This window comes from Chroicocephalus ridibundus, chromosome 2 (genome assembly GCF_963924245.1).
Source record: "Chroicocephalus ridibundus chromosome 2, bChrRid1.1, whole genome shotgun sequence".
Taxonomy (NCBI): Eukaryota; Metazoa; Chordata; class Aves; order Charadriiformes; family Laridae; genus Chroicocephalus; species Chroicocephalus ridibundus.
This window is the reverse complement of record NC_086285.1, coordinates 122937634-122964185: the sequence shown is the minus strand read 5'-3', so window position 1 is coordinate 122964185 and position 26552 is coordinate 122937634. Positions and strand designations below refer to the sequence as shown.

Below are 26552 nucleotides of genomic sequence, written 5' to 3'. Positions count from 1 at the left end.
TCTTTGTGCATTTAACATATCAAATCTTTTTTGCTCTTTACCTGCCGGTGTTATTCTTAGGAAAATAACGCCTCTCCTTGTGCACGATCATCTCGCTTTATTACACATATTTAGATAATGATCTCATCTTATGAGATGGATGGGTGTCAGGATCAGCTGCAGAGAAAGGCCCACGAAGCTCCCAGAGAACGGCTGCCAGCAGCAGCCCAGCGCCACGTTAGGCAACACAGGCAGCAAACGCCTCCTGCACCCTGGTGCAGCCAACGGGAAAAAAACACCCCACCTCCGAGTCACGTTAGTGCCATGTTAAATTCAAACAACATGAAGCACAGGCAAAAAAAAAAAAGTGGGGGGAAATGGCTTATGGAGTCAATTAATCATGTGGGAATTATCAATCTCACTGTCGGAGAGAATGGGGATTTTTTTAACCCATGACCACCTGAACGCAACTCCAGGCAACACTCCCGCTCTGTACACTATTTCTGAGGGCTGAGAAATTGGCAGTACTGGGTACCACCTGTAAAAGACGTTTGCAGTTGCTATGAAAGCCTTTCTTTGAACACAGTGAAAACCCGTACCCCAAGAAAAAAACATCTTTTCAAACGTTCAAACATTACACTGTGGTTTGTGCGATCTTCAGAGCAATATTTCAATCTACACTTTCCTTTTAGCACTGATTTATGGAAATCCAAACCAGAATAGAAAACATCTCAAAGGAAGAAATCCCTCTCAAGCACTTTTCCCTGAGAAGGTGCACACTCATCAGAATACGGAGGAATTATGAGAAGAGTCAGCACTTTCAGGAGAAGTGGACACTTCCCATAGTAAAAGAGTCTTAAAGGCTGGATGCAACATTAGGTCTTTGACAGACCAGTCATACACTTACCTTAAACCTTCTGGAGAATTCAGGAACTTTACACAACTTTTGCTAGAAACTAAACAAAAAGCCTTCCCAATACCAATATGAGATTAAAAAAATCAATCAGTGAATTCCAGAAAGGCAACGTTAACAGATTAACTGCATTCCCTTTTTTCTCTATGCCCCAAGTATTATTTCCTTTTATACTATAGAACATCTACCAGCTAATAAAAATACTGGAAACTGGACTTTATGATATAACATGGTGATAAAGTGAATTACATTTAAATGTCAATGGAATCTATGGAACAGAGCAAATGTGGAAGAAACTCATTCAGTAATTTTAAAGTTGTGAATAATTAGGATGGCATTTTCAAATGCACTTGGTCATGACCTAGTTCTGCTCTAAATTCTTCAAATTTAGTTTTTGCAAAGCTATAGGAGCCATGCAATGCTACAGCAGTAGTAGAACTGCTGCAGCAGCATTGAGTCCTGCTCAAAAATCCCACCCCTAAATGAGTGGCCCCAGCAAAGGAATGGACCTGACAATTTGGGGCAGAATCCAGCCCATTCTTTTCCAAGGCACTGCTCCGGATTTACATAAATGCAAACAAATGCAGTTTGGCCTCAGGACGGACACAATGTACCTAATTCACACTTGCCCAGTTTACATGGAAGAAGCTGGAATGGAACTGAAAATATAAACTAAACTAACAACTTCCACAGGAAAACTGAGATATTGAAAAATATTTTATCTGTAGTAACTCAATAATAATTACACATTATTTTGACATTGTTCTGTGAAGTGTCATAACAAACAGCCTGCAAATATACAATGCGTATGGCACAGAGACCAAGCATAGGTCTGGACTTAATCTGCTCGCTGCCAGATACCACAAAGCTGCTTTGAATAAACGTGCTCCTCATTATAGCACTTCCTCCCATCTTTCTGAGTTCATCATGTTTATCTCCAAATAAAAGAAATCATTTTTTTGCTTTGTTCGGAATAGCATATGCTTTATCTAAGAGCCTCAGACATTACACCGTAAATTATCTGTATTTTTTGCTACAAAAAGTCTTGCTCCAGGACTTTGTGACCGAACACTGACTACCTGAGGGAAATCAAATTAACAGCAGCTCAGACAGAACTATTAAAGGCATGTTTTCCCCTATGTATGGTAGTCTGTTAGTGTATCCACAGGCACCAAGAGGGTGAGGATAAAGCAAGGACATTTCTCTGAACCATCACTATCTTTCACATTACTGTCTATTTTTGTGAAGGAGCCGTGGATGTAGTGATATTGATAGGCACTGGGGTTCCTCAAGCCTCAACTCGAGCATGCAGATTTTACAGCCACGCACACTATGAAGACACTAGCTTCCAAAATAAATCAAGCAAGCTTTCTGCTTAAGACTACAGAGGTAACTGCAAGGTTGTTTCTGGTTGTACGCATAATGATGCAAGGAAATGGCGCACCAAAAGCCTGTCTTCTTACTGTTTTCAGAGGAGGGCAAATACACATTACCAAAATGTTCAGGATGACATTGGCTTTTTAATTGGGAATGCTCCTGTGAAAGCAGGCAGTCATGGGGTACTCATGGGGTACACATGGAGACCACCACACCGTACCAGTGCTGCTCAGGTGTTACCAGAGGGATGAACATGGCAGGGGCAGCATGAGCTCACAGCTAAACACCATGCTAGCAGTGGTAGGAAACATGATCAGGTCTCAGCTTGCCAGAGATTTGTCTTGTGAATTTGGGAATTTACAAATTTACCCACTTTTTATCTGTTTTGTTCTACCTAGCCTTCAGTGGCTTTATGATGGGTGTCATGTCACAAGGTGCTCAGAGCAACTAAAACTTTGAGCTGGGACCTCCTAGCACTGTGACTAAAGTACTGGAAATTGTTTAGGGAGCATTTTTATTCCATTTAGTAAATGGAAAAAATAACTAAGTAAAAGAAGAAAAAATGCAGCTTCCTTCAAAAGCCTCTTTAATCAGCCCCAGAATCTGAATCAATGCTGAGCACAAAGATTTAAATTTGGTTTAATGAAAACTGAATAGACCAAAAAACAACAAAAGAAGTCTCTTTACAAAAGGTATGGATTCGACCTAGCCAGTAAATAATTAAAGCTCCTCTCTGTTCCCTTCCATTTTCTATTTTAAGGCTTTTCATTATAGGGGATCAAAGTCAGCTCGAGTTGGAGAGAGTTAGACGAATCCATCACGGAGACAGAATGAATGTATGATCTCATCCCCTGTGACAGCAGCCCGACGGTACCACCTGTTTGAACTCCAGCTCGTACCACTTCAGATGACACTGGCAATGTCAAGCCTGCAGCTTGAAATTCAAGGGGGTGTGCGGAAACCCTCTCCACCTAAGCAAACAAAACGAAAGAACTGTAAATCTAGTATGAGGAATGCTACAGGTAGTGCTAGCCAAGGGGCTGCAAAAAGAGCAGCCAAAGAAAGGGTTCGGACCCCGGGAAGAAACCACCAGGAGTCTCAGGAAATCAGCTGTATGAAGAAAGGACGATTTTTGTTTGGAGACGAGGCAAATGAGGAGAGAGATGATGAATGTAGGCTAGCTGTATAAAAATTATAAGCAGTAAAAGAAGGGAAAATAAACATTCATATTTATTTTCTCCAAAGAAAAAGAATACGTTGCAGTCAAAAGACAAAATAATTCATGAGATATGGAAGAAAAGTTAAACAGGGAGTTTAAAACTGACAGGCAAATTTAAAAGAGATTAAGGAAAATTCTGTTCTACCTTTTTAAACTTAAAGCATAGTTTACCCTGTGGAGCTGTCTGCAGCATAATATAATTGCGACCAAAAAGGACTATATAGAAAATATTCATTAGATTGTTAATGAATTCCTGCTTGTTCCCATTAGAAACTCATTTGTTTTAAAAAGAAACAATATAATCCTTAATGAACCTTGCTTTTTTTAAGCAATAGAAGACAAACATTTATACCTCCTCACACAAGCAATGATTAAATGTCAGGGATTAAGACATTCCCCTTAAGGGGAATCCCCAAGGATTAAGAAAATCCCCCTTTTGTCACATTATTCCATAACTATCAGCTGGCCAGTTCCTGAGCACTGTCAGGAACAATGTATTGGGTCAGATCCAACCCGCCAATGTTTGCTTAACACTGAAGTTCAATCAAGAGATTTCTGTCTAAAAATTTTGTTTAAGAAAAAAGATTACAGACTTGGGAGTGTACCATAAAACCTTGCTTTCTAAACAATTTTTTGCTCTGTCTGCCAGTAGCTAGCAGCACTTGAAGATGAAGGCAGCAAGCATACATCAACTCTACTTGCTTTGGTGTGTAAAAACACTTTGGCCTAGATTTGGGCCAAGATACATTATTTCACTTCCTTGAGCTGCTTGACATCTTCCGTGCAAACTTGACTTCTGGTCTGCCACGGCATTAAGAGTATTTGCAGTTCTAGGAGTTCCAGGGTCTTCTAGCTGATGAAATTTGCCGCTACACTGTGATATGAGAGTCAAATTGTAAAATTATTTCAGATATAAAAAAAATAAATCTCACTGCTGTGAAATTTATGCAATTCATTTCTCGGAGTCTACTAAGATGAAAACAAAGAGGCAGTTTAGCACATCATGAGCTGGAAGAGCTACTTCAAAACATGCTCTAGATTAAGACTGCATAGCAGGACCTTTTCCCACTGAGAAAATGCACCCTGGGGACAAGTGGAGGCCCCAAACAGCAATGTCCTCCTGAGTGACCTCATTAGCATCTGATGTGTGGTAACATCTTCTTTAAATGTGTGACTGTCCTGTTTACTTTGAGATGGTTCTTTAATCAAATTCATAAGATTATTTTCGTTTGATACCAGACATATAAATAAAACCACATTATTCAGGCCCAACAGCTCTTCAAATGAAAAAAAAAAAAAAAAAAAACACCAAAAAAACCCATCTGCAATAAAAAATTAGCTTGGAAAGGTTCTGATGCTTTATGTGGGAGTTAGCTGTATGTAGAATTGAACTTATTTTCTCGGTTTAGCTGAAGTAAGCTGTACTGACAAGAGCGTGCTGAATTAGATCCGGTTGTAACCTGAGGTGAACCTGCAGGATAAACCTTACGTCATTGTGTTGCTGCAGTTTTCTTTTTTTCCGTGAGGAAATGTGGCTTGCTTCCCTCAGTCTCTGAAATGCCGTATCGGGTGTGCTGGCCATGGGGTGTAAGTCTAAATAGAGCATGTTTGGATTTATTCATTTCAGGCCTCTGGGAATGGAACTGAGCTACTAGGAGAGACTGAAATAAGACTACGAAGGCATGAGGGAGGCAAAAGTGAAGATCTTTTAAAGATAACAGGGGGTATTAAAATGTACCCTGTGCTGAAAGACGTTGACCCCCTTTTCTGATTTGGACTTTGGGATTTTTGCCTATCCAGGGCAATGCCAGCCCTATGTTTCCGCCCCCACAGGCGTGTAGGGACATCTTGCCTTGCGTTGCAAGGTAACTGAAACTAACTGGTGATGATGCCAAGCTCTTTGTGGCTACAAGATGTTAAAAATACTTCATTTCTACAGCACCGTTAACACAACTTTGTAGGATAAGATATAACTCTCTTCCAAGAGACTGAGGATTCCTCAGCATGAAGAACTATGACGACATTGGGTACTCAGGATGGCAATCCCCTCTGCCAAATTTCCATACTGTATCATTGCTTCAGAGAGATAAGTGAGCATGTAATACTGCTTCTTATATTCTACCTTACAGCCAGACCTACAAAACGTGCTCTGCGTTCCTCCTTCAGACACGTTTCTGAGCACAAATCTACTTTCTCTTTGTCAGAGTCAGTTGGAAGCCCCTGTGGCACAAGGTAAATGGGCACATAACTCTGTATCACCTCAGCACCTGGAGGCTCCTCTCTCTGTTAGGATTATCACTGACTTTCTGTGGCATGGCTGACCACACAGGAGCCCTCCCTGGATTAATCTGTATGCTTACAAGAAAAGCAACTCTATCTGTAGTTGCACTAGCTAGCTAATAGACAGACCCCCTGGCTCCATCGCACAAGCTCTTTGCCCGCAGAGCCTAGAAGGAGTCCTCTCCCTCCTCAGATGGAATGGTAGGGCAATAGAAAATTGATTCAGTATATAGGTTTGGAAAGGAGAAGAAGACAAACCATTCAGCATACACCGCTGCTGACTGCAAAACCTGGGCCGCAGTCTTTCTGCCTTCATCACTTTCCGCCTTCATCACAAACTAAGCCAGCTGGGCAACAGGGGTGGTGCAGCAGGGACAGGGGATGCAGCCAGCCTGGGACAAGCCTGCAGCCACCAAGGACATTTACAAATAATGACCATCCCGCAGAACTAGCCATTCTTTTGCCCGAAATCATCAGGCGTTTCCTTTACGTGAAAAATGGTTTTTCTTTTCCCTTTATACTGTCAGTGGACAACATACAGTCTGTTTTGAGGACCTTCCGCATTGTCAGGAATTACCTTCCTACTATAGGTTTCTCCCTCTTAAGAGCTATGGTGCTAAATGTTATTTTCCAACCCTGCATAACAATTTTTAAAAAGAAATTCAGGTACGTAACCTTGATAATGACTTTTCTCATGTATATTCAAGCTCATATGCAATGGAGATGTTCTGGAGATGCCATGATTTTGCTTAATAAAAATATAAATCTTTGTACAATTTCAACACTTCAGGCCTTGAATAACTGGAAATCCTCCTCCTACATAATTTCTCATTATTTCCTCTGTATGAGTTCAATGTAAGAAGTGCATAGTTAAATTATGTAGAAATATAAACTTACATAACTGTTTGTAAGACAGAAGAACACAAAAAATAAAGCAGCTTTAATAGTTAAGAATATAGAGAATTCCAACACAGAGCTGAGGAAAAGATGATTTGTAATTTGTCCTTTAGGTGGACAGTTTTACTAGCATTTAATTAGTATAAATAGAAATAAATCTGAGAATATACTGTCATTCCTTAAGACATATGGAAACCAAGCACTGGCAGAACTAATTATGAAGCAGCTATATGAACAAATATAAACATAATATGTAGAAAGGTCAATTTACATTAAGAGATCACCTATATCTTGCCTTAGTTTCCCCTCTTGGAACAGTGGTGGATGCACCCACGTGACTCACTGGTATCCCTTACACGCAATCTATAGTTATTAGGCATCCACAGCAAGCATATGTAAATTCTTTCATTGCCTATCAGGAGTTTCATCAATAGTCCACCCTGTAGACCTTTTGGTAGTTTGCATTCTCCCTCTTCTCTTGGAGCAGAGTCTCACATTACCCATGCTGCCCTCTCCCACTCTCAATGCAAAAATCAGAAAGGAAATAAAACCCATCAATCCTCTACTTGGTTTATTAAATCTCCCTCACACTGCTCATCATTCCCCATGGTCCTGCAACTTGAGCTCTTAGCTCGCTGCCTGCAGGGCTCTTTAGTCCTTTAGCTTTCTATCTGGATGGCTATAGGCAGATCCCAAGCACAATTTGCCCAACCCCTGGTCTCTTTTTCTAGTCCCTGATAAGAATCTTTGCTCTCACTTGTGGTCTGTCCTATCTCTGCTGAAACAGCAAAAAGCCTTTACAAGGTCACATATATACCCTTAGATGGGTGTTCTTTGACTTGCAATAAAAACTATGGAATAGCACAAATGAACATAGGGTTCATGATGTAAGGCACTGTTGTTATAAATTATAATTAGATACAATCAGAAATGGGGATGAAAGTGGGCTCATTAGCAAATCTCAGCTTTTCAGCACACTCCACATATGTGCATTTGGAAATTCTTGTTGCTGTACCTCATGCGAATTACAGTTTGCAGCTCCCTTGCACCATTCTCCCATCAGGTGTGTGAATGAAGCATAGAAACAATTTGTTTTATCACCTCCACTCTCACAAAAGAATTAAATTAAAAATAGCAATAAGGCATCATATTTAACAGGGCAATAAAACAGAACTGTAATGATCACAGGCTCGCTCCTTCCCTCTTACAGCAAATCCTGCAATGGGAGGGAGGCTGCAGCTCTGCTTGGGATCCTTCTACCAGATTTTGCCCTGGGAAAAGGTTTACTGAGAGGGAAGTCACTGTGGGACAAGCGCCAAAACCCACGCCTGTCCTCAGTCCATTTGGTTGAAGGAGCTGATTAATGTGCTTTGCTGCTTCATCTTGCTGGCAGCCCTTTTTTCCATGGTGATGCTTTTCTAGAAACACCTGCCGGCCCAGCATCATGGGGATCCATTTTCTTGAGAAGGCTCCTTAATGTATAGGAGCTTTACTGTAAACCTAATACAGGTTGTTATTTTTTAATTTTGTCTCTCCCTTGTGTGGACAGTAGTACCAATAGTCACAGTTTGCCCACTCCTTTCCTACCATACAAGACGTTGCAAGTCTACACCTTAGGAAAATGAGGGACTAGCAAAATAGCAGGAGATAACTTGTACTGCTGACATCTATTTGAAACAACTAATTTTTTTCAAAACCAATGGGCATGAATCAGGTCCCTGCAAAACTGCAAACATTAAACTGACCTTAAAAAACCCAAGGACTAAAGATGTCATACGAACATCTCTGTATGACATTCCTTTTAAGCAAATATTGCAGTAGTACTAGCAGAAGGAAGAATTTTGTCTGCCGTATGCAAGTAATATCCAGCTATTAAGACTCCTCATTTCATGCCTAAAATGCATGAACCTGTGCTCACTGCTGGATTTCCAAAATGCACCAAAATACTTATCTGCATATCTTGAATCACTGTCAGATCTAAGATGCAGACAACTGGGGATAAAAAAAAAAGGAGATGGTGACAATCTGGATAGGAACTTGGTGTTTTGGCTTATTTAATTTGAACGCTTTATACTTATATTTGGCCCCTGGTATTTAAGGGGTTTCTCTATAGAACGCTCATATAACAATGGCAGTATATCCTACAAGAAATGTATGTGTGCCATTCCCATCAATGCTACTGGGTTTATAGGTGAGATGAGATTCACTCCTGGTTCACAACTCTGGCACAAAGGCCTTTTGCTTCCTGGAACGTGTGAAGGAAGATCAAGGACAGAGGAGCTACACAGGGGGACTTCTCTGCAGTCTTTCACACAGCACTCAGAGAAGATGCTTGCCAGCTGCAAAGAGGCTGTTGTATAGCAAGATTTAGGATCGGGGTAGGGGAAAGGATGATGGGAGCCAGCAGTTCACAGGTTCCTGAGCACACAGCACTGACAACAGCAGCCAACCCCAACCCTGAAAAGCAGCAGCGGGAGAGACAACTCCAAGTGTTAAATCTCTTTTAGCCCTTGGCGAGTGATCTGCTCAGTCTTACTATGCACACATTTGTCACACAGGAGCGGTGACCCTCTGAAAATTTCATACTATGGGTAGGAAAAGCAGTTAACATACTTCCTATAGTTTTATGCACAAATGCCTACAGCTTCTCCATCTAATGCATACATAAATTAAACTTCAGTAACTGTGAATTTTGTTACTGGAAAAAAACACGAAACAATACAAGTTTTCCTAATGCAGAGTCACATGCAGAGTAAGCACTGTTGTGAAAGCTGTGTGCTCGGGATGTGTTAATTGCCAGGTCCCAGGAGCATTCCCTTTAGCATACTCCATATCTTCCCGTATGACAGCCTTTACTACAGTGTGATGAGAGTCACTGACCCGTATTTTGAAGGTGGATTATTGCAGTTTAAGTTTGTAACATAATCATCAACTATAAGGTCATTTCTTAATAAAATTCTGCTGTGGCTTACTATGATTCTGCACCAGTAATAAATATTTACTTACCCTTAAATTACTCTGAAAATATGTTTCATAAGACTGAACCAGGTCCTTTTCACTAGGAAACAAGTATTTTTCACTCGAAAGATAATGAAGATGGCAATTAGAGATTTATCTGTACCCTATATACTAAAACCTTATTAGCTGCCATTTATGAAAAAGTATTTTGAACAAGGCAAAGAACACTGCAAATTCAGCCCCTTAGTGCTCTATTCTACATCTCTGTTGGACATGGCATCAGGACACAAAAGCCATTAACCTCTTTTGTTGAGGGTCACTGCATTTATGACATGACAGAAGTACCAGCAGAAGAAGTCACATACACTTAATTGTATAGGCTATTTGCACATAAACCAACCAAATAGTCAAAGTAAAATAGCTTGCCAAACTCTGTATCTGTACTCTATACACCACCACACAACTATCAAGAACTTGCAGGTTAACTTGCTAGTAAGAGTTTGGAATAGTTTTCAAACTCCTGGAAGTTTAGAAAAGGCAGATTTGTAGGTAATGAAATTGGGTTTTCTATCTGAAAATGTGACACTTCATTAGTATGTGACAGAATTAATTTTTCCCTTTGCTAAAAAAGGCTTGTTTTTCTGTACACACTCAGGTTGGCAATTGCTTTTATTGTTCCACTAAGTTGTTCTACAATATCTTAAGAAGAATTTTCCTCGGGCAAACTAAGACAGCAAATTACTTTAGAATCAATTTTCCATTGAACTATTTTGTGCTTTAGATCGCAGATAAACATGCTTTCACAACTGCTGTTCTCAACTTGAACCTTTCCCTTCCACCTCCAGTGATGTCACTGTCCTACTTCCTAATTTTTTACTGCTGTGAGGTCACAAATTTTTTATCACCTGACTTCACCACAAGATCTACCTGAGGATATGACATGACATCAGAACATGACAGCTACATCCCATAGTTAGAAATCTCAACCCTATACACTTCTACAGACATATCTTTGTTGGCTTTTTGCTGTTTTCTCGCAGCTATTAAACTGGACCCCCAAAAAAATCATCTGTCTGCCAACATAAACGTAGAGTTCATAATATGAATCTGCAAAGTCACTGTTTTCAGAGCATACATTCAAAGACAAATTCATATAAATGCTTTATATAGCCAATTAAACCTGCATAGCAAAATACACAGTATACCAAAAGGGTGGTAGAATATGGTAGAACTTAAGCTGAATGTAAATGCTGAATAGGGCAGTAGTCCAGCCTACTCTCTGCTACTTTACTTTTTACCATACAGCTTTCATTTGATTTGCAAAGCCAACTGCTGCTTCTTGACAACAATTCCAACAGTGAGGTTCATCTCAACAAATGTATCCATTATAGTGCCTTAGAAAACTTACTTGCTCTGGACTAATCTTTGCTTTCCATGCAGAGCTGCTACTTCACACCTGGTATTTTCAATGGTATTTAATCTGGACCTCTCTCTTGGCACGAAGTCTACAGATCCGAGTGAGACAATGTTAAGGTAGGAGTAAATACTCTCAAAACACCCAATAACTATTTTTACCTTTTCAGCACAGATCCTGTTAAGACTCTTAAATATATGGAATTTCCATATGTTCTGCTCACCCAGACTTCAACGAGAATAAAAGGGACAAAAGTCTCATTTGTCAGGGTGTAATTTACTACATGAATTTTATGCATGGTCAGTTATACTACATAAAATAACCCTAATGCCGTTTCATGCATTTTGCCCAGTCAGCTTTATCAGATAAAGTCTGAAGATCCAATTAAAATTTAAAAGAACAACTACCTTTTAAAAACTGTTCAAGTTAACAAAAGGGACAGTCTGATCATTCAGTGGCAATGAGGTCATATTGTAGGTAAAGACAGCCTGAGCAGCTAAGCTATGGAAAAGCCTGTTCAAACACTGAACGTTTGACTGTAGTTTTTGTAATATATTCACAGAAACCTTAGCAGGGCCAATTAGAGCAAATATTGGGACAAAACCCAAAAGACTGATGCAGTTTTGACTTTCATTGTATTCCATTTTACAGAATAAAATAGCACACTGGCTCTTGAAAAGGCGCTAAGAAGAACTTAGCTTAGATTTGTTATCTCAGAAGACAGTATCTCCCTTCTATTACCCAGCTTTTGTGAGTAACCTGGCAAAGACTGAAGAAGTTAGGACACCCGGGTTTTCTTAACTGTATGATCTTTTGTCTTGTTGCCCTCGTATGGCTTCCCTGGATATTTAGACAGGAACGCTGAATACACCAAAACAATGAGAGATGTCATTTGCAGTCTTCTCATTGACTTCAAAGGACTGATAAGCTGGCCACTTAAGATTCAAATATTTCAAGAAGTGAGAGATATTGTTGAGCAAAGGGCAGAGTCAGGTTTGATGTCTTGTTGTCTGCATTTCAGGTATTTATTTCATCCTCCATAAAGCAAACACCGCAACTACAGAACATATTCTGTAAAATCAAGTTCTATTTATGCTCTTGCCCGCATTTAGCCTCAGTTAGAAAACATTTCCGCTTCAAAATCCTTGAGTTCTACTATAACCATTTCTTAGGGAAAGACTATCACATAAACATAGTCACTTCCTGGGAAAAGAATGACAGATCCTTAATAAAACTCACGAACTCTAAAGCTTTTAGAACAAGGTCTCTATTGGAACCTGCTATCCCAGGGTAAGACATCATGGCTGCATCTTTGTCCAAAGCAGAAGAGGGAGTGTTGCGGACTGGAATTATATAGGAAATTCAGCAGAAAGAGGGCTGGCAGTTTGCACGAGGTTGGTGCAAAACAGACTTGTCCAAGACCAGGAGAGAAGGAAAACAGAGAAGGATGCCAGAAGCATGCAGGCCGCCTCTAGGTTGTTCACACCATCTAAAGTTTGCAAGGAAATTCACGATGGCAAATTTCAAAGCAGAAGGAGGGAAATGAGACTTGCTGTGTTCTGTTTGGTAGAGCCACTTAAGTACATACATATTTACAACAAGACACTGTAAAGTTGCACAATTTAACTCAGATTTTATTCCTGCATGCAGAAGCCAGCTATGGCAAACCTGATGTGTGTTATTTCCACTTAAGAATTATTTTTTTCATTCAACTGATACGCATTGAAAATAGGTTTAAAGTGTAGTCAGGTGAGTGACTGTCTGATGAATTTTGACGTATCTTATGCTAAGCTTACCATCCCTTATCTGAGCTAAAAAAGTTAATCTGAATGCAAAGCAGAAAGGCATCTCTTAAACCACCATCTTGTACCATGCATTTGTGATGAGTAGCAAGTGGTCTTCATCCATTTCAGGGCAGAAATAACAAGTAGCAGAAGCCAATACTGACTTTGGTTTAAAGCAAAGTTTGCACTGAAACAGCCTAGGGAAGCTCACATAGGAGCATACCTCTGTTGGGAAACTGTAAACTCTTCAGCTGTCTGAAGTCTCCTACCAATCCTCTAGATAAACTAGAAAACTCCAACCAAAATCAATGTTTACACAAAGTTCTACCTTAATTTAACTCTGCCTGCTTACATTCAGATAGTGCAACCTGCCTTTGTAAAAAGTGGTGTAAGAAATAAACTTTCAGCTCACATGAAGTTTTTAGCTGTTGTTTGTAATTACATCTGGAGCTCTTGCAAAGATGCGTTGCTCTAAAATGAACCAATTAATTTCAGCAGTTTTATTGCTTTACTCCTACTAAACACAGGCCAAATTTATAAGCCTGTACAGGTAAATTTTTACCCCTTCATACGCTCATATATAGCTGAAAATAAACAAGGCACATTTGCAGGGTGGAAAGCCTAAGTTTCAAAGTGAGATCATGGGAAAACGCTCAGAAGACAGTAGTTGGTGCAATGAAATTAATAAAGAAAAAACGAGTATCATGAAATTAGTATATTTCTTGACAGTAGATCTATTATGCTTTAGAACATTTTCCTTAGGGAAGTGTTAAGAACTCCAGTACTTTGATAATTTAAAATTAGACTGAAAAAAAAGTAGTAAATGTACAGCACAATACAGAATAACTCTATAGGAAGGACAATAAAGTAGATGACTAATAAGTCTTTCTTGCTAACAGCTATGAATCATACAAGCACAGTTGTGGCTTGACATTGGAGTTTGTGCATGGATGGTAATGCAGACAGACAGGCTCTCACGTGGTACTAGCTGGTAATGGTTGGAGGAACCAATTCTTTTTATGCAATAAACCATAAATACTCATGTTATTAGAGTGTCTGCCTAAACTCCACAGAAACTTCATGTAGTGATGCTTTACTTAGAATCCCCTCTCCCCCAGACAATAAAAGCAATGCTGGTTTCATTATCATATGCACACTCATTTTGCTAGGAAAGAACATCCTTAGCTGAGGAGCATACGCTGGAGCTAATTTATGAGCTGAATGTTTTATGTGTAACCAGAGGTAAGAATTTTTGGTCACAGGTTACACCATGTTTTACTTGAGTTTAATTCATTCTGTGTTCAAAGGCATATTTAAGACAAACATTTGATCTTTTGAGTACAAGTTCAATATTTTCACATAGAAGTTGAGGGAAAGGAAGAAACACAGACTTTTTATTTGATTCTTCTGTTTTCCAATATTTTCTCTGCTATTGTAGATAGGCAAGTGTTATTTGAACTAATCCGGCCAGGCCAAGCTGTTTGACCCAAGCACTTTGTTGCAGCTCCATGACATGCAGCCACAAGAACAGTTGTGCTGTAACAGCCACATGCTACTCAGAGCACAGACCAGGGGTTAAACACTGGCCACTACAGCAGTACTTTGCAACTCAAAGTAGGGCAGAACTAACAGTTTTATCTATATACAGGATGGTGTCTCAGATAAATCTGAACATGATGTGACCTAATTTTGCTGAAAAGCAAGATTGGCCAAAACAAAGGCTACTGTGAGCACTTTTTGTCAAGGACCATAGAACGTGAAACTTACTGTGATGCATATTTCGCTTTTTTATAAAATAATCACCTTCAACTACAAATTTACAAACAAAGATACCAAAGAACAAAGGTTGCAATTTTCCCCAAACCGTCTAGGAATTAGGGAGAGTAGGACAATATGTTCAAGTATGTTTAAGTCTTGCATTTCACCATTTTTGGAAAAAGTATGCTCATGAAAAAAAAAATTTCCATGCTTCTTCAAACATACTGTCATTGGAGCAGGCTGAGGACGGTCCACCACACCTGATGTCTTGATAGAAAGTAGCTTAACACTCAAGAGAAGAGGAGCAACAAGTGCTGCTTGTTGCACTTCGGAAATGATCTGTTTCCCTTGCAGGCAGGTTATTTTGTCTTTCGAGTCTCCTCCCACAGAGTCTAAGCTCTCTATTGGGTTACTATTTTTCAACCACCTTAACTGCCTATGTCTGGGTGTCACTGTTCAAACAATTTCATGATCAGAAAATGATACACTCAAGTCTGGTATTGAATTCAGCTAGACAGTAATGCTCAGACATCGCTGTGGATCCAATATAGAATAAACCACAAAATTTTGGTTGTCTTTCTCACAGGAAAAGACATACCAGCATATAGTAGCTAAATAATAGTCTTTTCCTTCTTGTGTTCTCACAGTAGCACAGGAAAACTGAAATAACATGACAATCACTACTACGCCAAGGATATTTACCCACTTTTTTTTTTTTTTTGAAGACTTTGGTGGAAATCCACCACAATGCAAATGGGGATAGCAGTTTAGCCAGGTAGGTCTGCAAAAGTAATGGACTAGAGAATTTAGGTTTGATACAATTACCTACCTTGGGAGATAGTCAGTTGAAGGACCATTTTTAACATATGTGCACAGCACAGTCAATGAAACAATAAATATTACTACTGTCTGAAAATTGTTTTATTTTCAGTGAAAGCTGTATGAATTGTTCCTGTTTTTTCCAGTTTTCAAAATATTTGCTTTCAAAATGTACTTCATGTTCTTTATATTTTTAACTACTGTGACTGAAGAAGGGGTAGAGTTAAAATAAAGGAAGACAGAAGGCAAAACAAAAGGGAAAAATCTGTAAAGGCATAAACTGAAAAAAACCAAACATGTTTCTTACCGTCCTATCCCCCCAAGCAGGAACTGCTAAACTCTCAGAATAACCTTCATCACAGAGAAAAAGCTATGGCTGACCGGCAGTGACTGCCGAAGAGAGTGTTTTGTTGTTTTCCTGCAGCACAGGGAGCCAGGGCTCTGGGATGCTGAGCTGGTGACCAAATCCATAGGGTAGCCTCGAAGGGGAAATGAGGGGGAATGCAGGGAGGGGTAGGATGGGTGAAAAGGAGGGTGAAGATGAGGAGGTGGTATCATTAGAGGCTCTCACACCAGCTGGTGGAGTCTTTAAAGGCCCACCTTCAGCTGAGCTGTGGACTTCTACTGTACACACAAATGTATCAGGACTTTACCCATGAAAGATGTTGAGTACCTCTACAAGATCTAAACACCCCTACAAGATCTATACACATTCCTTTGCTATAGCAGGACCTGAAGATGCCTCAGCATTTCCTAGTGCTGTGTCTGATGTCATTATTACGCTAAAGAAGATAAGGAAATGTCACATGTATCAACAATGTTGCTTAAAAAAAACTGGCCTGCACAAAGCAAAGAGAAAGTACAGAATGGGTGAAAATGAGTAAAATCTCAGCCTGACCTAACTGGCATAACCCACTGACTTCAGCCAGCTACATAAACTGGTGACAAAAGTGGCAAAAAAATTTTTAGTGATTAATACCACAATCTGTATTTTTAACCTTGTACATTTTGCTATTGTGAGCTGGAAAGCACAGGGAAACTTTTAGTGTCATGAACACTAGTGCCTATCTCATACTTGCTGTCTTGCTGATTTTGGTTATCTGATCATAGCTTTTCTTTACATGAACAGCTTCCAAGGTACTGATTCCAGGATCACTCAAACTCACTTTGTTTTGTGAACATGAGTAATCCCATGATGTTCAGTACAGTTACTTACATTAATAAGGACACACAACTTTTAGGTGATTTTAGGATCAGGGCCTTTGGGTTGTGAATAGTCATTGGCTTCTCTGACACTAACAGGTCAATGATAAACTGCAGTTTCCGTCACATCTGACAGAGGGATACTAAGGTACACATACATCACTGTCATTTTTCTGTTAAAACTTTTTAAAATGCAGAATCTGATTTGAAAAGCAATCAATAGCAATCCAGTTGCAAGCACCTCTAATGAAGCACAGCAGAAACAATTTGGTATTAGATTTTCACCTAAAAGGTCTCAGAAAAAACATTTCTCAGCGCCACTTTATCCACCCAAAAAGAAGATCAAGTTGTTTATCCCAGGCTCAGAGCCAGGGAGGATACACACCTGCACTGAACCTCACACATAGCAAGAAACTCCACTGGGTTGCATAGCACGGCTCTTTGCATAAAGTTACTGCTGCCATAGATTGTTTGTCCTACTCACGTCTATTCTTCAAGTATATATTTCTACTATTCTAATTATTATAATTGATTATAGTTGAAAGGACACTGGTAACTACCAATTCTTAGAATTATTTCCAAAAGGAATTAAAAAAAATGTTTTTAAAAATTGAGAGCCTCTGCTAGGATACTCTGTCAATGTATCTGTTGTATTTTTCACTCATGTTTGTGAATAATGATAGACTGGTAGCAGTTGTATAGGTCAAGTTTAGAGCAAATTTCTCCACACTGACCATGTACGGCAGCTCTCCCTGTTCCCTCACTCCTAATCCATCCTCAGCAAAGTCTGGAAATCACAGTAGATTCATATTTTGTCAAATACTGAAGAACATCACTAATTAGCTCTTCCTCCTGCTGTGGGAGCTAAAGATAAAGGCAGAATGAAACCTGGCACACCAGTTGACTGAGCCTGTTTTCAGCTTTTCTTTCTTGAATAAATTTTCCAAACACACTTATATCATAACTCTCTGCAATCCAATGTGTCTATTCACAACACAACTCACAGGGAAGAGTCAGCAGTGATTTTCACTTGCCTTCTAAAATGTGATTATTACTTTCTAGTTTTAGATGATCAGTGAACATCCAATGATGCTTGACAGCCAGCGTGATTCCCATTTTCAGATACACAAGCTAGAAGAAGAGGAAGGAATAAAATCCTTCACACAAAAGGAAGTACACAAATAATTTCCTCAATGAAAGTATGAAAAATACTAATAAGTGTACACTAATGTAAATTGGCTCATATCTCCTACACCCCTACTGAAAATACATTATATTTGCTCATAAAGTAGATTCGTGCACTTGACTTTCACTTCCTAGAATCAACTAATTTGGATTAAGGGATACTGCTACACATGCAACTCTAATCCATACTGCTATACCTAACTGGTAAAAATTACTTTATTAAGCCCTAAACTTCAAATAGGTCTGTGGTAAAGCTGTACTGAAATGCTCCAGACGAGCTGCTTGTTTGGTGCCTGATCTAATTCCAGATAAAAAATATGTTTGATACTAATCTTATTTTCAAAAGAAAATGGAGAATATCAACACAAATCACCCTGAAATCACAGTACTGGCTCAGAAATTTTGTTTTTTGATTTTTATGTTTTCCTAATATATTTTATTTCCAAGTTTTTCTGTAATACCATAAAGGATAACATTGTTTTAGTTTAAAAGCTTGTACTATCTAGCAGTTCTATGTTAAAAGAAAGTCCAGTATTCTGAGGGTTGCAACAAAGCCTGACAACTTTGTCTCCCTAGTAGAGATGCCAGCAAGAGACTAAAGCCTAAAGCTTCTGTATTCATACCCCCAATTCACCACTAAAAATTTCACATCAACTGTTTATTCACATGGCAGAAATGCAATGAAGGACCGTTGTATCCCAACTGCTCCTCCTAGACCCTGAAAAGCCTCACAATGACTCCCCAAGCCACATCACAGCAGACTGGGAACTGTTACCTGCACTGCCATGGAGCCTCTTTCCTTGATTTTATGGTCAAAGGCTTTTGGATCTGGACACTCAACAGAACAAAGTCTTCACCAGCAACTCATATGCCTCTGGTGCCAGGAACATCAAGTCAGGTGTGTGGTTACTCTCTCGTTCTGAACGTTCCTCTGAGATGACAGTCTAGGACCAAGAGCCGGGGAATGTCCTTCTTCAAAGTGCACAGAGCAGTATGTTTTCTTACGGCTAAAACTGAAAATGAAAAGGGAAACAGAACCATGCATAAAACCGTCCCATCTGCTTGTGTTGGAATCAGGATCACTATTCTTCTTACAGCTTAAGACCAGCAGCAGCACCTGGGTTCACAGAAACCTTAAGATGGTAGAAATGACTGTAAGTAAAAAGGCTTGCTAAAGCACACAAACATAACAGAGTTTTGTCAAAAATCAAACACGTCTCCAAATATGCAGTAGCAGACTAAGCAGCTCTGGGAAGCATCTGTCAGGTGAAGTACCCATAAGAAGAACCATGAAGAGACAACTCTCGGAAAGGTTGACGTACCTCCCATTCAGAGGGAGGAATAGCTTGTAGCAGTGGGAGAGTGGGAGCAATCAAAAGGCAAGCCCTTACCCTGGCTCTACTGCAAGGCAGCACAGGGCTTAAAAAGACAGCAGCACTCATTAATGGGTTTCCAAATGGGAAGTGCCAGGATTCTTATAAAAACAGCTTATTTTTAATACATGGGCTTGCACCGACCCAGAAGACGACACAATAGTTGCAAACCAGAAAAGCAAAATACAAAGGAGAAAAAAGAATGATAGACCTCAACTCAAAAAGAAAAATCAATTAAATCTAGATTTAATGAAAACACTGCAAGGATACATGTTCATATGGCAAATCTTTCAAATTTATTTTGCAGATCACAGTTAGGAGCAGAAGAAACACCATTCCCCAAAATGTTCTTTAGAATGAGGACAAAAATTCAGTTATAGTAAACTGACAGTTAAAAGCAAAAGCCAAAATTAAATGAGCTGCCCTTCTATATATTTTGTAGCCATCAAAAGCTTTCAATATATTTATCAGCCTTTTCTTCTTCAGCTGAAATTTCGCTTTTCAGCTTTCTTTAATCCTAGCTTTCTAGGATTAGCCCTTTCTTGGATCTTAATTGCTCTCATCCCACTTTCAACTAACATATTTTTTGTTGCCCTGGAAGAAACATTGCTTGCCTAAGAAGAGCCACAAAAGGATTTTTTGCCTATTCTAAAACAACACTGCACTATTTCTACCTTTTTTTCATGAATTGCCTTTACAAAGGTCATTTAAAAAAATACATATGATGTCCTACATCAAAGAAAAGCTAGTCCATCAAAGAAAATGCTAATAGGCATATAGCCAGGACATTAAGATTGCAGAAATTACCCCATTCTTTGTGGTGTACATTTATTTGCATGCATTCACTCATTCAGCGTGATTCTCTGCTGCAGCTTCATGACTGAAAGGTAAATTCAGTGCTACAGCAATTGCTGGGGGTTGGGAGATTTCATGGCACAGGAGGTGAGGCCATGGAGAGGATGTGGGTGAGTCTCATTGCACACGGGGCAGGGAACAGATTTTTTCTGGGACTCTCTGCACAGGCTCCTCAGCTAGAAGGTGGGGACCAGGTCTGAAAGCCTGTCAGAGACCATCAGCTCCAGGGAGTACTGATGAGATGTTCTTGGCATCTGGGGGAGGTCTGTAGCTCATTCTGCCTTGCAGCAAGGTTCAGCAGCTGTGGTGTGGGTAGGGTCATTAGTAATGCTGCATTCATGACTCATCTGTGAGCTATTCCCTTAAATACACACACACACAGAGACAGGAATTTTTGTTTCTCCGGGCTCCAAGTTGGGCAGGACCTTCAACATAAATGTGTGTATCAGTCTGCAAGAAAATTTATCATCTGACCTGGACGTGTTTCTTCCACTGTGAGAAAGAGTACTGGTTCCATAGTTCCCTACTTGTAACAACAGCGAATGTATCTCAGAAGAAGATAAGCCTTCACAACAAGGATATTTCCCAGTTACAACCCATACAAACAAAGTATAAGAGAATCTCAGAAGAGAGCTGGTCAGCAGAACAAAAGTGAACAGCGGGAGTTTTAGCACACAAGTGCTTTAACTTGAGCTGGAAACTGAAATCTTCCACCAGCAAAATCCAAATGACGTACTTCATTAAAAGCCAAGTTTAATTCATGCAGAAAAAAATGTATCCCTTTCAAAGCTGACTGAGTGTTTTTGTTTTGGGATAAGCTGCGTCTCTCTGGGCTACTGGAGTACCCCACTGGACTTCTCATTTCGGTGCCTTGTAGACTGGACTATGGGGCTGCTTTTGGACAAAGCATCATCTCAGCAGCAAATACAACCTCCTCACTGGGCACAGAAGCTGCATAGTGGTGACACACCATGAAAGATGTATGTCTGGGCTGGACAGCCTGACTTACTGGGAGACATGGAAGAATGGACAAAGTGCTGCCGTAGCTTAGGAAGAAAAAAATAAAATTCGGACTGTGGTAAAAGAAAACAATGAATTTGGAGAACTCAGAATGTTTAATTTCAATCATGAATTTTTAAAAGAAATGTTATGAAATTTCTGAAAGGGAAGTTTCAGATCAGTTGTTTCTAGAGAAAGCAAATACTTTTTGCAAAATATTACACAGCACTGAAAATTATTTTTTTCATTTTTTCAGTCATGCCAATTTTCTGATTTTTGAATCAAATTCTATATAAACTATGCTAGAATAAAGAAAAGCACTATGAAGTCCATCTTCATATTCAATGATAGGACAGACTAAAATTTCAATTGGTTGTTCTGATGCTTCTTACACTTAAAAAGCAGTGTGTTTATTTCAGTATCAATGTTACATGCCTAAAATTCACTAGTACTGAATATAAAAGCACGTCTTTTTAGAACAGGGAAAAATTCCCTGTTTTATTCTCCATGAGACTCCACAAGGTAAGAAATGCAAGTCAGGACTGAATTCAAATCCATATGTTCTTAGACTCACAAGTGTTGCTGATAATTGTCTAAAATATGATTAGTACCTCAAAAATATAATTCTATTTCTGATCTTTTTCAAAGATAAGACATGGTAAATTGTTGGTTTTTTCCTACCCTAACAATGTGGGTTTGGTTCTTTAAAGCTCTGTGTTTTGTATGTGTGAGTTTTTCTTCCTCTCTTTTCATAACAGCTGCTTTTTTCTTTGCCTTGCTTTTGAGAACAGGCTATGCAATTTTTAGAAAATAAGCACTGCAAATGAATCATCAAATGATAGTAGTTAAGCTCCAGCCATTGTGGATGCTCCTGCTGAGGGGGAGCACACGGGTTTACTCGGGTGCTCACGCTGTATGGGTGGGTGACCTTTGGTAGGGGCTGCACACGCTCAGGAGGTGCCTCTTCTACAGTTACTGCAGGTTATGAACATTGTTCATCGAGTTCATACGCTTTTGGTCAACACAAGCTTGGGCAGAGTAATCAAAACCAAAACATCCACAGGGAAAGGACACTGCCATCTGGAAGAGGCACAATGAAGTTACCCCCTGGCTCCTCAGGAGCCTCGCAGGGGTGTGAACAACAAGGTCACTTTAGCTAGGATGGCATGAAAGCACCCTGCTAATATCTTCTCAGGGAAAGGGGATTGTAGAGACTTTCTGCAGCCACAAACCTCTCCTTGTATATTTTACAAACAAATCCCGTATCTGGATTTAGCTCAGCGTAAGCTAACATAATCTTAAAGTCCTGGTGTGTGCAGCAAAGCAAAAAAATCTTATTATGGCAATAAAATCGTGGCTGAGGTAAATATATTCAGCATCTCTACTTTCAGACATTTGTAACCGACTGAAAAATACTGTCCTTTGGTCTAAGGATTTCATGTCTTGTCAGTTCAAAAAACTACTTAAAAACAAACAAGCAAAAAAATGTTTGCCAGTTATTTTCGATCATCTGAAGTGCTCAGATAGGAAAATAAGAGAGGAAATAAGTGTATGAAACATGAAAGGTTGCAACTTATTATCGTCCAGCCTTGAGAAGCCTTCCTTCTACAACCAGGGACTAACTTGGCACTTGGATCATGCTAAACCAGCTGGGATTGCACACAGAAATTGCGATGGGAAGTCAGCTCTAGTATCAGCTCCCAATGTTTTCATTATGTCATTTTTTCCTACTTAGGCTGAAAGAGTTATAAAGGAGATGTATTGACAGAAAGAGAAGCATTTGTTATTTGTCAGTGTTGTTAAATAGATCTAAATCTGACAAAACCATTATTCTTAGCAGTGGCCAGTATTATCAGCGATGCAGTAGTTAAATACCGCAGGAGACAAATTCACTTGGCTGGTAAATAAAACAATGGATGAACTCCCACCTGTTTGGGACTTGAAGACTTAATACAACTCCAATTACAAGTAGGAAATAATCAAGGGACTGGAGCACCTCTCTTTATGAGGAAAGGCTGAGAGACCGGGGTCTGTTTAGCCTGGAGAAGACTGAGAGGGGAGCTCATCAATGCTTATAAATATCTAAAGGGTGGGTGTCAGGAAGATGGGGCCAGGCCCTTTTCAGTGGTGCCCAGTGACAGGACAACAGGCAATGGGCATAAGCTAGAAAACAGGAAATTCCATCTCAACGTGAGGAAAAACTTCTTTACTTTGAGGGTGGCAGAGCACTGGAACAGGCTGCCCAGACAGGCTGTGGAGTCTCCTTCTCTGGAGATGTTCAAAACCCGCCTGGTTGCATTCCTGTCCAAGCTGCTCTAGTGAACCTGCTTTGGCAGGGGGGTTGGACTAGATGAACCCTGAAGGTCCCGTCCAACCCCTGCCATTCTGTGATTCTGTGATGTGTTCATCCTGTCAGGTGACTGAGAACAGAACAATTCTTGATATTTAAAATATTCCCGTCTTACTGAAACAAATCACTTTGAGATTAATGCAGGCATGGACCCCACGCCATTTGAAAGGGCCTCTGACTTTGCAATCCATGTTCTTAGGACTTTGACCTTCTCTTTGTTGTTGTGTTTTTGTGATGCACTGTACAAATAATTCCAAAAAGCCTCCAGATGTCGATTCCTTTCCTTCTTTTTTTTGGCATTATCATTGTCTTCTCCTCCCCACCCCCATCCCAAATTGCTAAGAAATCCAGTTACCCGACTTTTGCAGACATGCATGTATGTATATATTCAGGCATTTATTTCCCTTCTCTGATGCAAGTGTAGTTTGATCCTGCCCCAGTGTGTGTGCTGGTTGCTTCACTATTAATAGCTTCACGGGGAACACACAGAGCCAGGGCAGAGCCCCTCAGAAGTGACTTCAGTGGAGCTAAGAATCTACTGCCTAGACTGTGTGTTACACACTCCTTTTGTACGAGAAGGCACAGTTTAGCTGCACTGCTTTCTATTTTGCTGTAAAGCCTTCTGGACTGGGGTAGCTTTTTTGCTGCATTTCTTGATAACTGTTCCATGTATTTTCTTTTTAAATGGGAGATTTAAAAATAGAATATTAAAAAAACAATGGTAACGGTACAGTTACCAGTAACAAATGCAGCAGTTTTAGAAGCAACCAACTGCTCTAGTTGTTTCTGCTGGGAATATTTGCCAAGTAGAAAAATGCAATAGTTAAGAAGACAGTTAATACAGATGCAGAGACAACATGGAGCAGAGCCTTATATACCAAAATTCAGCTGAACACCTTGAAATCTAATGACATTGATGATTCATGAATAGTATGGAATTGTATGCTACCACTTTCCAAAACAAAGTCACATCCGACACTCAGCTCTTGCAAGGTAGGGGAGGACTGTCTTATTTAAAACAAAAAAAAAAAAAAGGAAAAAAGGAATAAACTGTGAAAAAAATAGTAAAGGCCCTCTCAAGGTCTAAGCTTCCAGCCTAACTGCTCACATAACATATGCTAACAAATGTTGTAATACTCAAGGACTGCATAAGAGTGTATTCTGGAGCTTCAATTTAAACGGGTTAACATTTAATAACATTTCATAAATTATGTCCCAATCGCTGGCATGTTCTACCCAAACACAAGTAGAAGTATGAGGTAAAGCATAAAGAGCAAAAATATTCTTAATAAATTTTTAGCCACTTGTTAACAAAAAGATTCATTGGACTTAACCGCGCAGACAGCAAGAGGCCCAGGAAGTTCCACTGCTGTGAGGCTACCAAAGACAAGGAAGTGTTAAAAAAAACACCTCTCCTTTTGGTTTAAGGCTTTGTGAACAAAGCAATAAATTGTTCTTAACTACTGCATTTTAAGACCGCCAGAAAAATGTAGATTGACCCCATATCTTATAGTCCTTAAATGAAAATAGATACATGAAGAGCTAACTACAACAATATGCAAGCTTTGCTGATTTCAGTTGAAAGAAGTTGATAAAAAGAAAAGCAAGGAAAGGAAAAATACCACCATGAAAAACCAAACAGCCTTTTCCCCCTCCCAAAGCCCCATGAGAGACACCCAGATGTATGCTGGTAATTTTGGATAAGTGGATCTGATGAAATAAGTTTGTTTGTCTGTAGTTTAGCAAAGATAAGTATGTTGGTATTAACAAATTGGGATGTAAATCGTAATACTAATGGGACAATCATCGCTTTTTTCTCTCTGTTAGGCAGGGCCATCAAGAGTCCTCTGAAAAAAACAGTATGAAATTCAAGTGCCCTGGACTTCGTTGGTTTCAGAATAGCTTCCTCAGGAGGACTACAGTCAGGTCATCTATTCCCACTCTCCTCCTTTGCATATTAAGTGAGGCAGCATGCCACAGGACACACTTGTGCCAGTCGATACCTTCCCCTTTCAAGCATCACTGCTTGAGAAAAAGTGAAGTGTTTTGGGCAAACAAAATGGGAGGAAACCAACAGCCCACCTGCTGATGTCAAGGGAACGATCAGCCACATCCTGCTGCCCTCTGTGGTAAATCTGCATTTCCCCACCTGGCCAAAGGGGCAGCCACCCGCTCGGTGCCGACTACCCGCCTGCACACGGCAGCTCCCCGGCTTCAATCTGCAGTACCGTAGTGCATGAAATTAAAGCTTCTGATCAGCTCCCGATAACCATGACCATCTCGTAGATTTGGCAGCAGTTTTCAGCTCTCCTTCCATTGTGTAGTTTCAAGGTCTTGCAAAACACATGTCACTGTACGTAGGGGAAATTTGGGTTTCAAGGACAAATCTTGACAGCTGAGTAGTAAAATGAGATTGACTCATAGGCATAAAGTCTGCTGTGAAAGACAACGTCACATATTTTCCTCAGTTTTGAGCAGCAAACATCATACTGATATGGGACTGCTAAGGTTTCTGCTTGTGTTTTTTATTTGTTTCTTTTTTTTTTTCTCCAAACTCCCATATTTTCCTAAGCCATGTCCTTAATTGGATGTTCAGACTAATGTGAGAGATGTATTAAAAATACATAAACAGTAGGATCATCAAACAGAGTATATGCAAAATGGTAGATTTTAGAAGTATTCCCTGCTAAAACTTCAACTGTTAAATGTCTTTTGGTAGGCAAAGAAGACTCCGCAGCTTTTTTAAACATGAGGAAATCCAAAGGATTACATCAAGTCATGTTACAGACACTGACAGATACAGGCTTTCAAGCAAAACAGCTGTCATTAAAGCTCCTGTGACTGCTTAGAATACATTACTGCAGTCTCCTAAAAAACAAAACCATGGGGAAAAAAGAGAGGACCTTTATTCTATACTTTAGCTTTAGAACAGAGATGCAGCTCCATGCTTCCTCCTTTTCCTAGAAACAGACAAAAGCAACGTGAACCATTTCTATGCCTGCGGTCACCAGCAAGGGCCAAAAAGCCACAGTATGCCCTCCAACAAGCACACCCCTCTTAGCAGTGACCACAATCTCACACATACTTTCCTAGGACTGCACTTAACTGCTATGCGTCCATGTTAATTTTATTTAACACTAAGAACTTCCGGATACCACATAACTTCCTACCTTCCAAACGCCTGCACTA

At 39.8% G+C, this 26552-nt stretch overlaps 1 protein-coding gene across 3 annotated transcripts in view; it reads right to left on the bottom strand.

The window, feature by feature from the left end:
- The window catches only part of DTNA (dystrobrevin alpha), a 227432-nt gene that overhangs the window by 189764 nt on the left and 11116 nt on the right, over window positions 1-26552 (bottom strand). The window contains exon 1 of one of the 3 annotated variants that reach the window (XM_063326814.1): window positions 18562-18691. The exons of the other annotated variants lie outside the window; for them this stretch is intronic. The gene's annotated coding sequence lies outside the window, so the exon portion shown is untranslated. Of the gene's footprint in view, window positions 1-18561; window positions 18692-26552 lie in introns of those variants that run through there. 3 annotated transcript variants of the gene reach the window in all.